An 8,485-nucleotide genomic window follows, 5' to 3' on the forward strand; every position below is an offset into this window, starting at 1 on the left:
CGGGGTCGTACACGGCCCCGCCCCTGCTCGAGCGCCGGGGAGCCCGAGCCAGGGTTCCGCTTATCCTCCTCGAGGACTCAGGATCGTTACCTCGGCGGTTCTGCAGAACCCACCAAAGCCCCCGGGGTGGAGGGCAGGTCCCAGGCCGCGCGGGCCCATAGCGGGTGCCCCTGTGGGAGGGGGCTGCAGATCGACCGTCTCTTCGCTGCACTGCCTCCGTTTTGGGGAGAGCAGGTGTTAAAAGGAGGAACAGATAATGCTCTTCGCTTCACACAGTTTGCTGCTAAGAAAAGGGAATGAGTGGTCCATAGGGCCTGGAAGCATCTTACACAATAGGGGCAAAAGGAGGTTGTTCTAAACGTCCCCCCTTTCCTCCACCAGTTACTGAGTGAATACATGTAGGTCCCCAGAGGAAGCTGGAGATCATGAACTAGCTCATTTTCTCATCGGAGGTAGGGAGGGCAGCCTCAAGGTTACTCTGAGCTCCCTTCACAGAGGCAAGCTGACACTCATTCGTGCATGAGCTAAGTACGGACAAGGAGTCTGGGCTCCTGGCCTCTGTGCCCACAGACACTGTGGCCTGCACCGGGGCCTATCTGGCCTGATGGATCACCAAGAGTGAGAGCTGCTTTCTGTTTTGAGGATGGGTTCCTCAAATTTGGGGGCTGGCATCATGCTGACGTTGGGTCCAAGCCATGTCCACCTGAGGCAAGTTACTTTCCTGTGGATGTTGACATCTCCCTGGAAGGTGGGGCATAAAGTGCTGGATTAATGGAGCTCCTTGCCCCCAACCTGTCTTCTGGCCTGGTCAAGGTCCTTTCTCGGCCTCAAGGTCAGTTTTGGCTTTTCTAGAGAGGGGAAATCTTTGGGGGAGCCCTGCTCCATTCGGTTTGTTATTGGGTATGTGGCTGTCCTGGCCTCACCCACTCTAGAGAGAGGAGGAGGCAAAGATTGTAGAAGTTATTGCTATTTGGAGATGGACAGGCCTGGAATCATGTCCTCAAATAAGGCTCTGCCGAGTATTTGCCCATCCTTTGCAAGGAGCGTGCACCTATCTTAGCTCACTTGGTTTGCCCAGCTTCCCTGGGAGGAGGACCTCCGCCCTTGTGCTGTGTGGAGGAGGAAATTGAGGTTTCAGGGGACTGAATCACTCCATAAGGCCATTAAGCTCCAAGAGCTCTAGGAGCAGCTCCCATCCAGGTCTTCTGATTCCAGATCCAGTGTCCTTTCTACTACTCGCACAAATAAAGAAGAGATTGATTTAAATCTACCTGTGGAAGGTTGGGCTTTTCTTTCTTTCTTCAGGATGATAAATAGCCAGTCTATACATATTGTCTGTTTTCAACCAGCTTCTAACAGTTAATAGATTTTTGTGTAGCTGTAGACACTTCCATGCATCCGCAAGCCTGTGTGTGTGCTGCTGCTTATCCACTGGACCTACTGGGCTGCCTCTTGCTGTCTCAGATTCACAACTGCATTTTCTCTCTAAGTGGCCTCCTTGGCCGTGGGACGAGTGAGCAGGATGTCTGGCCAAGGTGAGCCTCAGGTGCAGGGCATGACTGCCTTGGGGGGGAGGGTTGTGAAGAGAGAACCCCAGGACACTGGAGAGTGGATATACCGGGGTGGGGAGCCCTTTAAGGACATCTGAGCTGACACCCCGCGTTGAAAGAGGAGACATCTGGCCTGGCACAGCCAGGCCCATGAATTTAACAAGGCTTCATTGGAGGCCGCCAAGAAGCAAAGTGCCGGGAGGGAAACCTACATGTGGAAAATTCAGTCCCTGCCTTAAGGGGGTCACAGGCAGAGGATGCAAAATCCCCACCATCCTTGACAATTAGGATGATCACGTGCTCTTAGTTCGCAAGTTGTTGAAGAAATAGGAGCTTTAAAGGAGGGCGAGGGTGGTGGTTAGAAGCAGCTGTGCAGTCCTAGGCCAGGAGTTAGATTCGGCCTTGCTAGCTGAGTGACTTGAAGCAGGCTGCTTAACCTTTCTGGGCCCCCATTTTCTCATGGGCATTCTGAGGCTTGAATAAAAGAAAGTGTAGCTAGTGTCTGGGAGAATGGCTGGCACACTGGAAGTCATAGAAGCTCTTTGTGTTTGAAAAGTGGGTCGCAGACTCAGGAGACCGACAGCTTGGGTTCGAATCCCAGCTCTGCCTCTTGCTGGTGGTGTGTGGATTTAGGCACATTCCTTAGCCTCCCTTGACCTCCCTTTTTGTATCTGTAAATTGGAGATAATAATAGTGCCTGTCTTAGGGCATTATGAAGATTAATATGAGTGCTTTTAGTTGAGTTTCAGGCACATGTAAACATCAGTCCAAAAAGGAGACAGTTTACCTTTGAAGGACCCAAGTTTGGACAGCCAGGCCACTGTGGGCATTGTCCTCTCCTTTTGATCCAGCCCAAAGAGATGCAGGTTCTGGGACAGCATTTAAAGTCTCTGAAGAACATTTTTCCTTTGGTTTATTTTGAGTAACGTTAATTAATGTTTAGTTAGCTTATTACTTTTTTCCTTGTTGAACTCCAAGTTCTAGAATGGCAGACCAGGAAGACCCTTAGATAAGGTCCCTGAGCCCAGCTCTGTCATTTTACAGACAGGGAGAAGCTGTCAGGTTAGAGCACTTGACTAAGGTTGGCCCTGGACCTTGACCGGCTGAGGTGGCAGACGGAGACTAGTGGGTTATCTCCCTGCCTGCTGTCCCCCTGTTGTTGCTGTGTTTCCCACTGCACCAAGCTCCTAGACTGTTTGTGGAAATAAAGTTGAAGGACATGGTGTGTGACATTGTAGAGCGATGCTGTCCACTAGAATGTTCTGCAGTGATGGAAACGTGTCATACCTGTGCTGTCCAGTATGATAGCCGTTAGCCCCATGGTGCTGCTGAGTGCTTGAAATGTGGCTAGGTGGTGAGGAACTGAATTTTTAATTGCATTAATAACTTTAATTTACTCAAGTGTAATGTAGATACCCACCTGTGGCTGGTGCTACCTTATGGGCAGTGCAACAGGTACAGGAATTTAAAAATCAGAATTTACTATTGGGCCCTTGGGAGAGAGAGTTTCCTAAAGGAAGCTCTGCAGCTCTCTGGGGACTGCAATCAGCTCTCAAACAACCAAGCTACTGGTGGTGATGGCAGGGAGGCGGGGGATTAGTGTGAGCACTGCCCAGCAGGCAGACGCCCTTGGAATCCTTTATTAGTAGGTAGGTGTGTGGGATCTACAAGGTGTTTTGTTTTGTTTTGTTTTTGCTTGCCATATTCTTAGATGCAAATCTACCAGGAAGTTTCCTGAGATCAGGGATTGCTTGGGACTGTGCTGTACCATGAATGCCAAGAATAGTGCCGGGTGTCTAGCAGATATGTTGATAAATATTAGTTGAGTTGATGTGAATTTTAGTGTGTTATGGGATGGAATTTTTTCCCCTTTGGGCTCTGTCTTTGGTTTTACAATGGAATTCATGCAAACAATCTGATATACAGAAACCACACTCAGGGATAGTATTCTGGAACTTTCCATAAAATGGTGCACAGTGCTGGCTCCCTTCCTGCTGGGAAGTGGGCGTGAAGACACAGTCTTTGCAGTCCAGCAAACCTGTGGTTGGGGAGGCCTGTGTCCGTCCACTGTCTAGCCTACCCTGTAAGTGTGCCACCCGCTGCTGTCCAGCTCCCTGCTTTCAGTCAGGACAGAAGTGGCTTTCTCTTATGGGACCCGCCTGCCCCATGGGTGGGGCTTCTCCAGGTGGGGCAGCACCAGGGGTAACCACACAGGTTGTCTTGGCCGTCCATCCTGTTGGCGCTTTTTCACTCTCAGAGGTCCTGAGATAAATGAGATGTTGCTCCTAGCATGGCCTATCTACATCTGGATGACTGGGGAAGCTTGTTACAAGAGCAGGCTTTCTGCACGTAAATAATACTTCAGTAGTCAGTCAACAAAATGAAGATTGAGATGATTAGGGAAACTTGAAAAGTCTCTTGATAATTAATGATACTAAGGAATTGCTCGTTTGTTTTTTTTAAAGGTGGGATAATAGTATTGTAGTTTGCTTTTTTACTTTTATTTATATATTTTTTTAAAAAAAGATGACCGGTAAGGGGATCCCAACCCTTGACTTGGTGTTGTCAGCACCACGCTCTCCCAAGTGTGTTCACCGGCCATCCCTATATGGGGATCTGAACCTATGGCCTTGGTGTTATCAACATCACACTCTCCCAAGTGAGCCATGGGCCAGCCCAGTAGTTTGCTTTTTTTAAAAACAACTTTATTGGGGTATAATATACATACAATAAATGCACATATCTTAAATGTACAGTTCACCGAGTTTTGAGAAATGTATACACCGTGTAATGACCGCCCCCGTTGTGACACAGAATATTTCCATCACCCCAAAAAGTTCCCTCTGCTCCTTTGCAGTTATTTCCCTCCCCGTCCCCTAGCAGATCTGCTTTCTCTCACTGTGTTTTGCCTTTTCTAGAATTTCGTGTAGATGGACTCTTGTCTAGCACACTGCTTGTGAGCCTCAGTCGTGGGCGTGGCAGCGCGTCCTTCCTCCTTGGGGCCCAGTGGTATTCCATCACCTAAAGTGTGTTTCCATCCCTGCAGCGTGTTTATCTCTCACCAGTCAATGAACATTTGGGCTCTGCTCAGCTTTGCAGATTTCAAAACATTTAGGACATAATGAAGGAAACATGAACAGTCACTTGATATTTAATGATGTGAAGAAATTGGTATTGTATTTTAGGTGGGATCATTGTTTTGTGACTATGTTTTTTTTTTCTTTTTTATATAATTATTATTTTAATTGTACATTTTTATGGGGTACAGTTTGTTGTTTCAATATTTGCATATATTGTATAATGATCTGATTAGAATAGTTAGCATATCTGTTACCTAAACATTTATCATTTCTTTGTGGTTGTAACATTCAAGATCCTCTTTTCTGGCTATCTTGAAATATACAATACAATATAATTAGCTATTGTCGCTCTAGAACTATGTTTGCGGCTGTGTGTTAAAGGAGTCTTTATCTTTTATTTTATTTATTTATATATTTTTGGTGGCTAGCTGTATGGGGATCTGAACCCTTGACCTTGGTGTTATAACACCACACTAACCAGTTGAGCTAACTGATGAGCCGAGTCTTTTATCTTTTAGAGGGAATGCTGAAATGTTTACCAGTACCAAGCTGTGATGTGTAGGATTTGCTGCAAAATAATCTGGCGTTGGGAAGCGGGTAGGAGCAGAGAGGGAATCAGAGTTGTCTGGAGTTGATGGTTTTGAAGCTTCTTGATAGGGACATGGGGATCATTCCTTCCTCCCTCTCCTCCTATAAGCTGTTGATATTTTCCATAATAAATAGTAAAAAGAGAAACAGGCTCCTGAGCCCATACCCCACACCTACAGATTCCCGGGCGGGGAGGCCCGGGAATCTGCCTTTTCTTCAGTGCTCCCAGAGCATGGGAGTCACTGTCTGAAGGAGGCAGGGCACCTGCTCAGCCACCCTGCTGGGCCAGGACCTCTGTGCTACCTGGCCTCCTTCCAGCCCTGCTGGCGTGTGTTGGCGCAGGTGGAACCTATGTTCCTACCCGCCAGAGAGCTGGGCTGTGTCGGGTGGTGTAAAGGCATGAACGTCCTGGGGATGGGAGTCCTGGAGGCTGTCACTTGCTGCCCCTCCTCTTCCTCCTGTCCTGCAGACAGGTGGTGACCCTGTCATGGTCTCCCTCTCTTACTTGCACAAGGGAGAGCCGGAGCTCTGTGACTTCAGGCCAAGTCATGACTTCCTTGTTTCATTGGGCTTGCAAGCATCCTGTGACCGAGCTCTGGAGGCAGAACAGCCAGAGGAGGGGAGGCCCCTGGAGAAGGAGCCCAGCCGCATTCCTCCTGGGAAGGCGGGGTGGAATCAGGCTGGCTCACTGCCCAGCTGGCCGGGGGATGACACAGGAGTGTCTCTGCTAAGCCTTGTGCTGGGAGCTGGGTAAACAGCGTGGCCCTCTCACCTCGGCATGAGGCTGCTCACCAGGGCTCTCTGCCTCTGTGAGCTCAGGAGGCAGGTAGCCTCCGGGAGGTTGGTTGCTGGCCGGGTGAGTGTGGAACCTGGGGAAAGACTCGGCATGAGGCTGCTCACCAGGGCTCTCTGCCTCTGTGAGCTCAGGAGGCAGGTAGCCTCTGGGAGGTTGGTTGCTGGCCGGGTGAGTGTGGAACCTGGGGAAAGGTGCTGGGTGTCCATCCGTGCTGCTGGAACCAGATCTGATCACCTGCCGTCCCGACCCTGCACCGCTAACAGGTAGGATGACTGGGACTATGCTGTTCCATGAGTTGCCTTCTCCACCCCTGCTGTCCAGCTTGGAGGCCGCCTGGGCAGCCTGCCCCCTCCGGCCACAGGGCTTGAAGGATTTATTGGAAATCGTTTGGAGCGCACAGTGGGGGCAGGGTGAGCTGCATGTTTTGTAGGATTGAGGTGTTCGTCCTCAGCTGAGACCTGGCTTGTTCTTCCCCCAGGGACCAGTGGAACCCCCTGGGCTTTGGTGGAGGAGGTGGCCTCCAGGCCTGGCACCCCGGGCTGTGGGAAGCTGGTCACTTGAGTCCGGTGTGGAGATCAAAGCACCCCGCAAGACACCAGCTAGGCAGGCACAGCTCCCATGTGGGCTAGAGTTGAGCTGAGATTTGCTTCTGGCCAGAGGCTGAGCTGTGATTTTAGACCCAAAGGTCGGAAGGAGCTGTTTTTGCACAATCAGCTGACCCAACAACTTAGTTTGCTATTTACATTCACTGTTAACACATGGCTTTTGAGCACTTTATTTCTCCCAAACTTTACAGAAACTTTATTGAGTGGGCGTATACCTCCCCATTTTATACATCTTTATTGAGATGTAATTCACACACCCGATGATTTGTTCAAAGTGTACAATTCAGTGGTTTTTAGTACTTTCAGAGTCTATTTTGAAAGGGGTGATAGGAGGGTCTTTTGTTCCCCTGTCTGGAGCTCTAAACTCTGAATCTCTGGAACAATGAGAGGATGAGAGTGTCTTTTGTATGCTAATGAGGTGATGGGTAGCTGGGGACCCCTAGGTAGCTTCAAGGTGGGGGCTGGTCCCCAGAAAGACCAAGACACTGAAAGACTGGAACTTTCAGCTTCACTCCCATATACCCCCACTTCTGGGGAGGGGAGAGGGCCCAGAGATTCTGTTACTCACCAGTGGCCAATGATTTAATCAATCGTCCCTTTGTAATGAAATCTGCATAAAACTCGCTAAAGTATGAGATCAGAACCCTGCTGGGCAAACACATGCAGGAGCAGGAGGTGGCATCCTGGGAGAGGGCGTGGAAGCTCTGCTCTGCGCCCCGTGCCTTGCCCTCTGGATCGCTTCCATCTGGCTGTTTCTTTTTTTTTTTTTCCTTTTTGTCTTTTTCCGTGTCCGACAACGGATCGCAACCCTCAGTGTCGCGCCCGCACCGGACCAGGACTGGCAATGGGATTGCAACCCTCGGTGTTGCTCCCGCGCCTCGCTCAGCCAGTGAGCGGCCGGTCTGTATGTGGGATCCGAACCCTCGGCGGGAGCGCCACCGCACTCCCAAGCGGTGCACTGTAGCAGTGCGCCACCGGGCCGGCCCCTGAGTTTTATACTTTATAACAAACTGGTCATATTAAGTATGAAACAGAGTAAGGCTGGGCCTGTGAACCAAACCGAATCCATTTTCTTTGCAGAGGACACTTTGTTACTTTTCCACTCCTCAGTCATGAGACACCCCCCCCCAGGGCAAATGATTTCCCCATGGGCTGCTCTGACAAAATAGACTGAGATAAGAAAGGAAACAGATATATACTGAGTGGCAAACCCCCTCCCCAAGGCTTGTTTACTATAATTGTAAAAAGTTACAGATTAGCCTTAAGACCCCTTTAGGAATTCCCACTTGCTGCACAGAGCATCAAGGTGACAGCTACAATGACTCTCCTGGGGTGACAATGATGAACGCCACCTCCATCTGGGACCTACTGAGCATGCACCCATGATGCAATCAGGAAGAACAGAACAGACCGCCTCCAGTGACGCGGGCCTGTACCCCTTAACTCCTTTTCCTATAAAAGACCCTGAACAGCTCCCCTTGGGCTAGCTTTACTGTTGCTACCCCCCCTTATGCATAAGTCTGTCTCCTCTTTTAATAAAGGGTTGCTTGCTTTACTGCTGGGTACATTGTTCATTTCTATGAGTTTGGAATCCCAGAGCTTGGAATCCAAGAGCCTAATTTCATCACTGGCGAAAATTGGAAAGCTTTGGGCACCAGAGAAGACTCTAGCTGCAAGAGGCAAGTGGTCACTGGGACTGTTTTGCTCCCATGTCTCTGCTGCTGGTAGATCTCTCCTGGAGTCCTTGGCCTAAATTCTGACAAGGCAATGCTTTATTCTCTTTACCTTTCTCTGATTTTCTTTTTTTTTTCTTTTTCTTTTTTAAAGATGACGGGTAAGGGGATCTTAACCCTTGACTTGGTGTTG

At 49.4% G+C, this 8,485-nt stretch overlaps 1 protein-coding gene across 1 annotated transcript in view; it reads left to right on the plus strand.

Annotated features, from left to right (window-relative positions):
• The first annotated feature begins 6,257 nt into the window (after positions 1–6,257).
• The window catches only part of ACOT7 (acyl-CoA thioesterase 7), a 94,676-nt gene continuing 92,448 nt past the window's right edge, over positions 6,258–8,485 (plus strand). The window contains exon 1 of the mRNA XM_008567005.1: positions 6,258–6,277. The gene's annotated coding sequence lies outside the window, so the exon portion shown is untranslated. The remainder of the gene's footprint in view (positions 6,278–8,485) is intronic.

Source organism: Galeopterus variegatus, unplaced genomic scaffold (genome assembly GCF_000696425.1).
Source record: "Galeopterus variegatus unplaced genomic scaffold, G_variegatus-3.0.2 Scaffold284, whole genome shotgun sequence".
NCBI classification, from domain to species: Eukaryota; Metazoa; Chordata; class Mammalia; order Dermoptera; family Cynocephalidae; genus Galeopterus; species Galeopterus variegatus.